Raw genomic sequence first — 14,083 nt, 5'->3', positions numbered from 1 at the left:
CTAGTCAACCCAAGGTCTCTCTTTCTGATATTAATCAAAGAGTTTTGGATAAACAGAAGAAACAAAAAACTTGGTATAATAATAAATGTAGAACTCACTCTATTATTAAAGAAAATGACTATGTTTTAATAAAGAAACCACAAGGAGTGGTTAAAGGCGAGTCTCAATACACCCCTCCTGTTAAAGGTATCAAAGCTGGTGCTGCTTCTGTTCTTCTTCAGGGAAGGGGTTGGTGGAATAAGTACAGACTTATTCCTATCTCTAGAAGTCAAGCTGAAATTTACAACTTGTTCTACTAATGATGATTCTTATTCAATGTTATCTACAGATGTAAGTCACACGGTTCTGTTATCCAACATAGGCATGATGCTCCTAGTCCATCGGGTTCTTCTCCTTTATCCAATGGAGAAAGTACTGTGTCAACTCAGAGTTCTAGAACTGTAAGAATGCCATGCAGATATAAGGATTTTGCTATGTATTAATGTTTTATTCTTTGTTTTATTATGGGGGAAGGGTAATGTAGTATACTTTTACAGTAAGTGTTGTGTTTCTTTAATGTGTGTTCCATGTTGTTCGGAACCGCCTGAATGGTTCTAGGAACGTCAGCTCTGCCAGGGCAGTCTGCTGGGTGCTTCGAAGCATCCAGACGTGTCCATGGTCGTGGGTAAGGGTGGGCGTAGTTCGCGAAGTAGCGCTACGCGAAGCTACGCAAAGTGCACTTCGCACTACGCGAACTTCACGTAGCACTACGCGAGCTGTGTAGTAGCATGTTCGCACTGTGCAAGATGCGTTTTCAATGATTGCACTGTGCGGACAAGCATCCGGCACTGTGCAAGCATTGAAAACGGCATCTTGCACAGTGCGAGCTGTAGTTTTCTGCTGCTCGAGGAGATTATTACTCGAGCGGCAGCTTTCTCAACGCGAACAGGTAGTTTCTCATTGAGAGCGGTCGCGAGCATGCGCAACCACTCACAATGAGAAACCTGACCTCCTCGTGTTGAGAATCTCGCCGGGATGTCATTTGCTTGCTCGCGGTCTCGAACATGACGTTCAGGACCGCGAACAAGCAAAAAATGAGCGCTGCACTACGCTACGCTGCACTACGCATGTTCGCACTGTGCTACGTGCCGCTCGCGTAGTGCGAAGTTGCAAAAACTTCGCAAACTCCGCGAGCGGATCGTAGTGCTTCGCCCAGGGTTAGTCGTGGGTCCAACGTTGGAAGAATAACGTTTCCTTCCTTCAACAACCTTGCCTTACTGGAATTTCATCCTCTCCCTTACCACAATGATCGATTGTTTTTTGAAATGCAGTTATGAATCTTGATATTAGGGACCTATTTCCTAATCTATTCTTGCGGACAGTACCATCTCTGACCCTTCATCTGGGCACTATGAATATTTTGATTATTATGTAGATTATCTAAGAGAAAGCACCCACATGATTGAGTCCATTTCTTTAAATAAGCTGCAGGTTATCATCCGTGATTTATTTAACTGAAGTAACAATCTTGGCATTGCCAGTTTTTGCCATAACTATTCCACCCATTAGACATAACAAGAGTTCAATTAACATGAGATAATACCCCATTTAATTTTCAGCCTGGACACTCTATCAAATAATTGCATTGTGCCTGCTGCTGCGCCCAGCTCTATGTCTACGTCTCTCATCTCTCAATCATCTGCATATTAATGATATTAGGTAGGTTGTGCCAGCACTATTTTTCCACAGATCACAGTCAATCTTCCAAATCAAAAGGTATGGTTGTTGCAAACAACAACAGTTGTTTGCAAAATGCTGCAACTCCCACTAGTAAGGAGGATGTCAGATCCTTCCTTGGCATGGAAGAATTTTGTGCCAAATATGTTCCAAATTTTGCGGACAAATGTTTTAACATTCGTCAAGTGCTTAAGAAAAGTGTAAATTTTTCATGGTCTACTGAATGCGACAATGATTTCAAAGCTATCAAATCTGCTATTGCTAATGCTGCTTCTCTCGCCATTTTTGATCCTGCTACAGAAAGTGTAGTTACCACTGATGCGAGTAATAAGGGTTTGAGGGCAGTTTTGTCTCAATATGATTGTAAAAGTAAAGAACACATCATTGCATTCGCATCTAGGTCCTTGTCTCCATGTGAGGAGAAATACCCTATTATTGAGAAGGAAGCATTGGCATGTGCTTGGGGCCTCGATTATTTCAAATCATTTATATGGGGAAAAGTTTGCATCTTCAGATGTGACCATAAGCTCTTAGAGAAAATTTTGACCACTGAAGGTTCCTCTAATATTTCTTCTAGACTTGCTTGGATTTCTATGCAAATGCAGAGTTGTACTTACAAAATTGTATATACACCTGGCAGAGACAATTTTGTTGCCGATTTTCTTTCTAGGATGCCTGTTTTGATGGAAAAATGTGAAGATGACAAATGGAATGATTTTCAGGTAGCATTAGTTCATGGTCAAGGTCGCTCCGCCATCAACAAGATTGAATGGGAAACTGAATTCCGGAGTAATGAAACACTGTCTAAAGTGGTATCTTTTGTGCTAGATGGTTGGCCCTGTAAAGACATTTTGCCAGATGCTATTGGACCCTTTCCTTTTGTGATGGATTTCTTTTAAGGGGCGAAAGGATTGTACCTCCTTCGAATCTTCGTGCTGATATTATAGAATTGTGTCATGAAGGTCATTCTGGCTTTACCAGAACCAAATCTGTACTTAAAAATTTATTTTGGTGGCCTGGTTTGGATATTGAGACTGAAAGAGTTGTTCGGAACTGCATAGCTTGTGGTAACTCTGACAAGTCTTTAAAGACTTTTAGACCACCTATGGGTGACACTGATCGCCCTACGGAACCTTAGGATACTGTGTCCATTAACATCTTGGGGTCTATTAAGAAGCAGTTTGGTGGATCACAGCAGTATGTTATTGTGCTTATGGATCTCTTTTCACGTTGGCCAACTGTTAAGGTTGTCGATAAGGCGGATACAGTTGTTGTTCCAGAAATCTTGGATGAAGTTTTCTCTTCAGAAGGAATTCCTGCCATTCTGATTAGTGACAATGGAGTCCAATTTGTGTCTAACAGGGCTAAAAGTTATTTTACTAAACTGGGAAACTTCCACAGAACTACCTCCCTTTATAACCCTAGCGGATTCGGTATGGTTGAGAGGTTCAACCGAGTGTTGAAAGGTATTATTCAAATTGCAATTAGTAGTTCTCAAGATTGGATTACTCAGATTGGTAAAACTGTTTGGGCTTATTGTGTGACTAGAACAGAGGCCACTGGTTTACCTCCTTTCATTATTATGCGTGGTCGTAAACCACGATCTAAATTCAATCCTTCTTGGTTATGTTCTTCCAGCATGGTTAACTGGTCTAAGGATGAAGTATGGAATAGAATGCCACGCGTTCATGATATAAGCAGAGAATATTTTAATGCCAAGCATTCTACCCGACCTGCTGACATTGAAGTTGGTGACTGGGTCAGGGTTAAAAAACCTGGATTTGTATCTAAAGGTGAGAGTGTTTTCTTTGATGCTGAAGAAGTTGTTGAGGTTTTACATAATGCTGTGAGACTTAAAAATGGCGAGGTTTGGAATGTTAAAAGGGTTGCCATTGATCAACTTTCTCGACCTAGAAAAACTAATGTTAATTTCCACAATTCTGAATGGTTGGAAGATGATATTAATGCTACATCTTGGTCTCATTCTCCTGCTCCTCCTGACACAACAGATAGTACTATTATTGATCCTATTGTTGTGGAGGAGGGGGATGGGGTGGTTCAGGCTGGTCCAACCTTGGGCGAGAAAATCACGGGTGAGAACACCACACCTTCTGATGTTACTGCCTTTAATCAGAAAGCTCCTAGGGTGAGGAAAGGTCCCACCTGGTTTAAAGATTTTGTGGTTAACAATATGTAATTCTTGTGTTATTTTGTAAGTTTCCTTTATTTGTTTTTTTTTCTTTTATATAAGGAGGGGGAAGTGTTGTGTGCTTGGAAACCTAGTTGCCTTTTGCATGCACGAGTATGTTCTCGAGTATGTATGGAATGTGTTACCTTAACAGAGATTTTAATTCCACTATCGGGAGTTGACTGATGTTTTACTGGTGCGGACACGGAGATACCTTGTCCACTGTATGCTCCTCAGGAATAAAGGAATAAACTAATGAATCATCTGCCTGCAGTGTCCGTTTCTTCACACACCATCTAAATAGGGCCCTCACAGCTGGTTAAGTGTCCAGCAAAGAGATCCATGCATCATTTCAGCACCCACTTCCATGCCTCTCAGTACTGCAAATAAGAAATGTTCCCCAGAGGGTCAAACGCATCTTCCATGTCCGCTCGGACATTTGCATATATTAAATGCACTGCTGCTATCGGGGCTTCCCTTTCATAACGTGTCACTTTCCTCACAGAATTACTGTGAGGTCTCTTTTACCGCTTTTGCGTCTGCAACTGGAATGGAGCAGCAGTGTTTAGCTATTTTTGCTTTCTGCTTCTTGGCCGAATCCCAGTCCTCCTTTGGCTCAGAGAATAATTTTCTTCGACGCAAAGGCTATCTTGTGATAATTTCCAGCACTCTAGACAGCAAATATCCCCATTGATCAATAAGGGTATATTTATAAATGATATTGTCTTGCTATCCGATCTGTTAATTCCACACTGTGTCAGAGGGGCCACCGATATGTTCACAAAAGCAGGGATAGGCTTGATAAATCGCTGTAGCCGCGTGCTGGATATGCTTCGTCAGCTAGTTTTAGTCCTTTATTCTCTAGATTCGAAAAAACGGCCTCCCTGCTCCTCCGATCACAGCGTCTTGGGGTTCTGTTATGTTCAATGAAAGTCTTTGAAAGTCGGATAGCAAGACAATATCATTTATAAATATACCCTTATTGATCAATGGGGATATTTGCTGTCTAGAGTGTGGACCAAAAATAGGACACTCCCCTCTATTTTCTTGCACGAATCGTATCTCAGAATGAATATCTGAGAAAGAGACTCTTTTATATATACTGTATGAGAAACTGTCCTGAAGGTTTTTAACCGAAACGCCGCGTCGACTTGTGTTCTCATGAACATTTTTAAAGTATTGTGTAATATTTTTGTGTATTGTGTAATATTTTGGTAAATATGATGTACTTATTAATTGCACAAAAATGTCTTTTAATCTTATAACAAAGTAATACATTTATGCTCAAATTCTTAAGCTTATTTTGTTGTATTGCTTTAACTTGTCACAAAAATTGTATTTGAGAAATTAACACATCTGCATTCACCCTGACTCCAGTATTCTGCTTCTGCTTTGTTGAAGTAAGTGTAGCCATCCAACCAGGCTCTCAAGCTAAATGTAAAATATACTTAGAAAAATGCCGAGGTATGAAAAGATCGGGAAACAACCTTTACAATGCAGTCATCACATCGCACTACATTTACAACGCAGTCATTACATCGCAACATCCTTTACAACGCATGTCACTACAACGCGGCCATTACATTGCCATTGCATATCACTACAACGCATGAACCTACAACGCATGTCACTACAACGCAGGCATTACATCGCATGTCCTTACAATGCATACCATTACAACGCGTAGTACCCCTACACTATCCAACACTTACCGTACTTTTGCAACCCCTGGAGTTAGAAGAGTAATTTTTACCCCTACACTATCCAACACTTACCTTAAATGCAATGTAATGGTATGCGTTGTAATGGTATGCAATGTAAAGGTATAATACGATGTAATGGAATGCGTTGTAAATGTAGTTTAAAAAAATTTGTTGTAATGGCATGCGATGTAAATGTATGCATTGTAAGGGATGCTGCGGTGCAAAAATTGCGTTGTAAAGACATGCATTGTAAATGTATAAGTTGTAGTGTCAGACATTCGAAAAGTTCATTGTCATGGGCAGGTCAGAGCATGCTCCTGCAGGCCCATGACCATGAGAAGCCCCCCTAAGAACTCCCCACAGCTAGTTCAAGCTCAGAATTCCAGCCCCACAGAGCACTTCCGGGGCACTCTGATGGTGAGGCCAATGCTTGGAGGGACATCTGTGTCCCCTGAGATCCTGCCTAGTAGTTTCTCTAAATGAGGAACCAGTACACACCAGTCTGTGTACCTCCTGACAGCTTCTTCTCCTCTGCACACATCGTAATAAGGCTCAGCTGCAAAGTCAGGGACATAGCAGAGGCCCCCCGCATGCCTTGCGATGAGGGGGCCCCCACACTGTTCCCCTCAAATGCCCCTTCCCTGGGCTGACCTGATCCAAGCAAATAAAAAACTCAGATGCAGCAAGGCAGTTAGGGAATGGGTAATGGGGGCCCCCTCTCCATACCCTGAGGGGTGGGGGCTGTTTTTGTTATGATTTTTCAGGGCCGTACGAATGTTTAGGTACAGAAAAAAGATTTTTTATTGGACTAATTGATGATTTTTCAAAGTGGTTATATTACAGCCACTGTGCAAAGTCAAAGGTATTCCCATATTTGCATGCTGCCACACCCCTTAAAAATGAGTGAATTTCAAATTGATGATGGTGCCTGTGCTAGATGTATTTCGGCACGATCCATAGTATGGAAGGATCGGCCCAGGCATCCACTGCCAGGTAATACCACAGTGCTCCAGGAGAGGCGAGAGTAAACGCCTGCTGCGTCTGGGAGCACATTTTGTAATATGACCTTTGGTTTCCTATGGGCATCGTCAACAACTTTACCACAAAAACGTCTCCAACTGAAGTACATAATACAAGAGTAAGTTGACAAAAGCAGCAACAGGCTTACCTAAGAAAGCTTAAAAACACCTTTCGCCAACAATGTGTCTCTTGGAAACAGACGGTCTCGGGAAAACAGAACTGAATGACACAGCACTGCTACGTCATAGGAAGGATTCCAAAGCTCTACCTCAATCATTGTGAGACTGCTGACAGGTTCCAGAACTGCACCCTCGTGAGAGAATAGTGAGCCACGTGTGTACAGTGACTGACTTCATCCCTTTTTATTTATCTGTTAATGTGAGTATTTAGTATATGCCATTGTTTTAAAGGGCTTCCCGTCCAAAGGGTTTAGTACTATTTGTCTAAATGTAACATTCAGAGACACATGAAGGTTCTTTAATTTTTCCGCACTGGTTGGACGTGAGACAGGAGGCAGGTTTCCCGCTTGGAGGGGGAGGGGGGACAGATAGAAATACTGATACAACTGGGATTGGAACTTCAAATTGCAGGAATGCTGAGCAATTACAATATTGCCCCAGCGAAATTATGAAAAAAAGATCCCTTTGTTACTCTTGTGTGGGGATTACCGATCTGATTATAATCGAACCCAAATGACATAAAATACTGATCAGCTTGACAAGATGCAGCAGTCAGTGAAAGCCATTCTTCCTTTCGTCCTTCCTTCCAGCGTTCCCTCCAACCTTCTTTCCCATGTATTCTTCCTTTCCTGGGCTACCCTCCCTGTCACCTCAACATATAACTGCAGGAGGAATCTCATTTTTAGATGAATCGAATATCTCACTCGTTTTTTGTTTAAAAAAAAATCTTTTTATTGACAATTTTTACATAATAAATGCATTCCCACCCTCCCCATCCCCCCTTGCCCTGACCAAGAACATGTCAAAAATAGATAAATAAACAGCCTATTATATACATACAACAGAAATTAATCCAGTATAATATACTTTACCATAAGGATACAAAGAAATAAAGATGAAGATAATACTATATACACAAAATAATACAATCATGTATGTCTCTGGATCCACAATAACATTGGTGACCAAATCCGCATGCCCATTAATCTTTTTTTGGCACCTTTATTTTTATAGATTGCAACTTCCAGGCTACAAGTGGCTAATAGCCTAGCCCTCCATTGTTAAAATGCGGGTGGATCAGGATCTAACCAGGCTGAGGCAATAGTAAGTCGAAGTATTGCCATAGCCACAAATATTAACCCCTGAGTGTTTGTCTGCAAATCACGATTTGCTACCCCAGCATGATTTCCTCCGTTGAGATTTCAATTCTTGTTTGACAAACTTCTGATAGAAATTCCGAGATGTCATTAATCAGTTTAGTCAGCGTGTTACATGTGGCAAATATATGTATAATATCGGCCCCATATAGTGCACAACGAGGACATGTTGTTCCCTTCCCTGTGCCCCATTTAGCGATTTTCTTAGGGGTGTAATATAGGAAGAAGAAGGTTTTATAAAATTGCGCCTGTAGCTTTATCGACATTAATGCATTTAGAGCAAGGTCATATGCTACGCGGGGGATATTAGAATGTACTCTGAGTTGTTCCTGCCAAATTGCACATTGTTTATCCATATCATATGGGGCCATTGAATTCAATGTTTTATAAATTTCCCCAATCCTGGGAGTCGTTTTTTTACTTAAATTATCAATCAATTGATTGTTCCGGAAGTTCTCCCGCCCACCAGTTTTCTTTGTTAGGAAGTCTCTAACCTGCAAAAACTTTAAAAAATCCCTGTGGCTAATATTATATTCCTCATGCAAATCCTCAAATATCTTAAGACAGCCTTGTTTATAAAAGCAGCCCAATTGCACCATACCTGCCGATATCCATCTGTTTATGCAGTTGTCATGAAATATTAGAGGCAGATCATTATTACTGTTCATTGGTGTATAAAATGAGAATCGCCCAAGCCCCAACATCTTGCGAATACTGCGCCATGCTTTATAAGCCCCTATAATAGTCTTAAACTTGACTTTCTTAAAATAATTATCGTTTGTATGTCGCCAGAAGCAACCAGCACAATCTTCTCCTAGTAAGAGTTCTTGAGGGGACGGGATCTCTTGATTAATACTATCGATCGAAATCAAATTGGCGCAATATTTTAGGACAGTGGCCCAATAATACAATTTGAAGTTCGGTAGGGATAAACCTCCCTTTTCCTTCGGTAGTACCAATAGTTTCAGAGCCCGTCTGGGTTTTTTATATCCCCAAATAAAACTTGAGAGCATAGAATCGATAATCCTAAAGAATTTGGGGTAGAATTCAATGCAAATAGTCCTAAAGAAATATAGAAATCGGGGGGAAAAAAGCATCTTAATCAAATTACAGCGGCCCCCTATAGTTAGATGTAAATTGTCAAATCGGACCATCTCCTTCTTGGTTCTAGAAATCAATGGTTTTAGGTTAATATCAACAATGTTTTGAATTTTGGCGCTTACTGTAACCCCTAGATATACGGCCTCCTCAGTTACTCTTGAGTCCCCCATCACAATCTTGTTGTTTAGAACAATCTGAGTTTTGTTAGAATTCAGTTTATATCCAGATACTAATTCAAATAGATGTGCTTCCTCTTCTATCACCGGCACCGAATGGGGGACACTACCGATATTCACCCTTTTAACACAACTTCCTTTTAAATAAAATCAAAAGCATAAATATAACTAGAAATGCTTCATTTCTTGGGAAGACTGTCCTTCCTGACTCCACAGCATCTAATCAGACAAAAAACAAGATTTGATCACCATTGACCCGTATTTTCAAACCTTCTATAGCACCACCATCATTTTGTCCTTCCAACTCTTCACTTCACCTTCACGTCGTCCTACATAATAACCACTTTCGTTTATTGGATTTATTTAGTTAGTAAAATCATACTTTCAATAAAATAGAGTAGAAGCATCAAGTTACAAATTCATTACGCTTTCAGAAAGTTATAAAGCCAGTAAGAAATATTTACACAAACTATGTGTTATAAATAGGGCAGCTTTTAACACCTGGAATATTTTTTTTAAACATTCCTTTGATATAGTTTTTGCACTGGAGGCGAATAAAACTTGAGCAACATCTTACATCTCTTTCCTAAAGGGTCAAGATCGACATGTTTCCACGATAATCCATGCAACTGCTATCACCATGCCTTACTGCTTGTTTTTAACCCTTTATCCACATCCTACTTATCCTCAATTCAAGAGTACAGTTTCAAAATTGGACGTGGGGCAATGGTCCCCCAGGCAGCTAAGGGTTGAAGAGTACCTTGTTTTGCGGGAATTAGCAGGGACATTTGGAGAAGGGTAGTCTTACGCTTTATATTTTACTTCAGTCTTTCTTTTAAAATTCCTGAAGGAGTGCATTATAATTAAGGCTCCCTGTTTTCCGTTTTTACTGATTCTTACAGTTAATACAGACAGTAAACAGTTGTTTTCTTGTTTGTATTTATTTTTAACCCCTTGCGTGCTCACTACCTCGCTAGTGCTGCCGTCGGCCAACAGAGCCCCGCCCACCTAATAGAACGCCCGCACCACGGCGGAAAAAACGCCGCTGTTAAAGCATTAAATGTGGATAACAACGGAAATTGGGTTGCTTTTTGAGTCATTCTAAATACTGTCTACCATGAATACCAGGCCAATAGCTGAGTGGATTGATAGGTAAGGGAGGTAAAAAAGGAAAGGCATTTTAGTAAAGAGGATTCTAACAGATGTAGATATGCACAAGGTTGATTTATCTTCTGCGGATGTTCACAGCATTGAAGCCTGGCAGGCATTCAAGCATTCAGCATCGGTTAAATAAATGTGGAAATATACTAATTTCAGCTTCATTTCTCCACAAATTCCAAAATAATTATGGAGAAATACAGATAAAATTAGCACAAAAAAATAGGGAAAAATACAGATGGAAATGTCAAAAAAATAAATACCATGAAACCGGGAGTCTTAATTATAATCTAACATTACAACAGTAATATTAATTTAGTGGAATTTTTTATTCATGATGCTGAAAATTATGTAATAACATGAATTATGAGACATAGAGAAGATGTGTTGTAACCCACGTGATATCAATTTAGCCTAATGGTAGGCCTGAGTTGTGCTTCTATTTTGCTTCCCCGACTAGCGTTTAACTTTGCTTTTTGCCTGTACTGTGAAATTTTGCATGTACTTGTGCTTCCACTGCAGGTGGACAAGAAATTGTTAGTTTAGAGAAGAGCTTATTGTTTAGTCGCTAGATAGGCCTGGGAAGTTAAGTGATAACGAAGGAGGGATGAAGACTCGTAGAAGACAGAGATGGCCCCAAGGACGTGTTGAAAGTTTTACAGTGTTACACAGGAGGTGGAGAAAGAAGTCGATGATCGATGCTGGGATAATGGAAAGTTACCCAAAGATTGAAGAAGGTGCCTGTATTTGGTGGTTGCTTTTTTACTAATGAAGATAGGGACAGCTGACTATTCTCTTGGAGACGCTTTGAGGTCCAGACCTCTCTGGGTGATTGTGGCATTAGGCTACATGACCATAGTTAGAGTTTCCTCTTAGGGGTACTCTGGTGGATGACTGTAGTGAGGTAAGATATACTGGTTGTATATATATATATATATATATATATATATATATATATATATATATATATATATATATATATATATATATATATATATATTCACTCCGAATTACCTCTCATGTAAAGAAGTTGACCTGGACACCCAGCGTTTGCAATAAATCCTTTATTCTTGCAGGAGAAAAGTCATGACGCGTTTCACCCTTACGGCTTGATCACGTAAGGGTGAAACGCGTCGTGACTTTTCTCCTGCAAGAATAAAGGATTTATTGCAAACGCTGGGTGTCCAGGTCAACTTCTTTACATGAGAGGTAATTCGGAGTGAATTTATAGGTCAGCCAGTGACCTAACCTGGACCGCTCAAAGACAGCAGCAGCGCTCATACTGGCAGTGGTGGAGTTTATATATATATATATATATATATATATATATATATATATATATATATATATATATATATATATATATATATATTTATATATTTATTTGTGGGTTTGTATCGGGCTTGAATCCACTCCCGGAGGAGTATCTCTGCGCCATGGACACACAAAGAAACACATATGAGCATAGCAAATCATAAGGAGGGAAAAATATTGGAGCGCAGAATGAAAAATCATATTACCCCTTAAACAAAAAAGTTTTCAGCTTTTTCCTAAACATCAAATGGTCAGAACATTGTCTTAACATAAGAGGGAGAGTGTTCCATAGTACTGGCCCCACTACTGATAAGGCCTTACCGCCCTTACTTACCTTTCTTACTCTAGGAACTCGTAGGAGAAGCTGATCACTCGACCTCAGAGTGCGGACAGGAACATACGGGACAAATTTCCCTGCCAAATAAGAAGGCCCAAGTCCATGTAAACTCTTATGGACTATACAACCAATCTTAAATGTCACTCTTTGGCGGACTGACAACCAGTGCAGCTTTTCCAAGAGCGGTTTAGAAGGAGTCCTGGGGGGGACATTCAGGACTAGTCGGGCAGCAGTATTTTGGACTACTTGAAGTTTGTCCAGTACTTCTTCATTTGCAGCTACAAGTAGGCCGTTACAATAATCAAGACGACTTAGTACTAGGGCCTGCACCAAAGTCTTTCGGGTGGAATCGGGAAGTAGTGGAAATACCTTACGGAGGAGTCTTATCACGTAAAAACATGACCCCACTAGGCTATTCCCATACTGTTTCAGGGTTAGATCTTGATCCAGACTGACCCCCAAATTCTTCACCACCTGTTTTGGTTCAGGGACCGGGCCAAGGTCTGAAGGCCACCAGTCTGGAGTCCACTGCAGTTTAACCTCTCCAAACAACATGACCTCCGTTTTTCCCACATTACACTGGAGAAAGTTAGATGACATCCATTGGGAGACTGCCTTCATACCATCAGAGAAAGACTGTTTCACCTCTGATGTGAGAGATTTAAACGGGAAAAGGAGCTGGGCATCATCTGCATAGGACACTGGTATAAAGCCAAAGGTTCTCATAATCCTTGCCAGGGGGGCCAAATAGATATTAAAAAGAGTTGGACTCAAGCACGAGCCCTGTGGTACCCCCTTGGTGATGTTAACCTCTGACGATCGAAAGTCACCAATGTTAATACATTGAGTGCGCTCAGACAGAAAACTCTTCAGCCAAGCCAGTGCCCTATCCTTTAACCCAATCTCTGCAAGACGTCCCATCAAGATGTTATGTGATATCGTATCGAACGCTGCCGATAAATCCAGCAGTATCAGGACCACTGAGAAACCCTTGTCCTGGTACATGCGGAGATTGTCCAATACCGACAAGAGGGACGATTCAGTACTGTACTTTGGCCTAAAGCCGGATTGTGAAAAATCCAGGCTTCCAGTCTGTTCGATAAATTTTGAAAGATGTTTATTCACATATTTCTCCATGATCTCATATGTCTCTTTAAGGCAAGGTTGTTTTTCTTCAATCTATTTGACATAGCGATGTTCTAGAATGCATTTGCGAATGTCAGATGAAGCCCTGCTGTTGATGTGAACAGTCGTGGGTCTACCTATTGGAATAAACCTTACCTCTCAAACTTATGGAAGATTCCTGGATTTATTTACCATCTTACTGGTGACCATTTGCTTACTACAATGACACATTTTTTGCTTTCCTTTTGAGCCTCGCTTAGTCTAGATTTCCCTTTCACATAGTGTAGAGATGAAGGACGTGGCAATTCTAGGGCCACGCGGATAATCATCTCCTACTATGCCTTCCCAAATGAAGAGTTGGTCAGACAGTGGAGAAGATACAACAAACGTTTATTAGCATATCTCTATAGAGGAGCCTCATCAGAACCTCACCCAAAGGAGAGCATCGAGAGGACTGACCCCCCAACATTCGGTAATACAGGATAAACCCCTCGAGGGACTTTGGCCACACGCACAATGGAAAACTACGAGCCTGAGCCGGACACGAACAAAGGAGGCACAGAGAGATGGGTCTGCACCTGCCGGTGGACTGTGTTATCAGCGGCCCAAGGCCACTGAGCCGAATCCCAGCGTCTTCCTTATGTGAGAACATCATGAAGTGTATCCTTAGGAATGAACAACAATTGTACTTCTCATTAGGAAGGGCAGATGTAACCTTGGACATGGCTGAGGAAAATATAACATAATGAACAGTTCTGCTGAAGCAAGCAATGTCATTACTAGCCCTAACACGAAGCAAACGCAAACTGGCAGTGAGTACAAAATCCAAGATGGAGGTGCTCTAGTCAAACAGGCCTTTCTGCTTTATACAGGCTATAATGCACGCAAACAAGAACTTCAGTGTGTGCA

Source organism: Lissotriton helveticus, chromosome 4_1 (genome assembly GCF_964261635.1).
Source record: "Lissotriton helveticus chromosome 4_1, aLisHel1.1, whole genome shotgun sequence".
NCBI classification, from domain to species: Eukaryota; Metazoa; Chordata; class Amphibia; order Caudata; family Salamandridae; genus Lissotriton; species Lissotriton helveticus.
Note: the sequence above shows the minus strand (reverse complement) of the source record.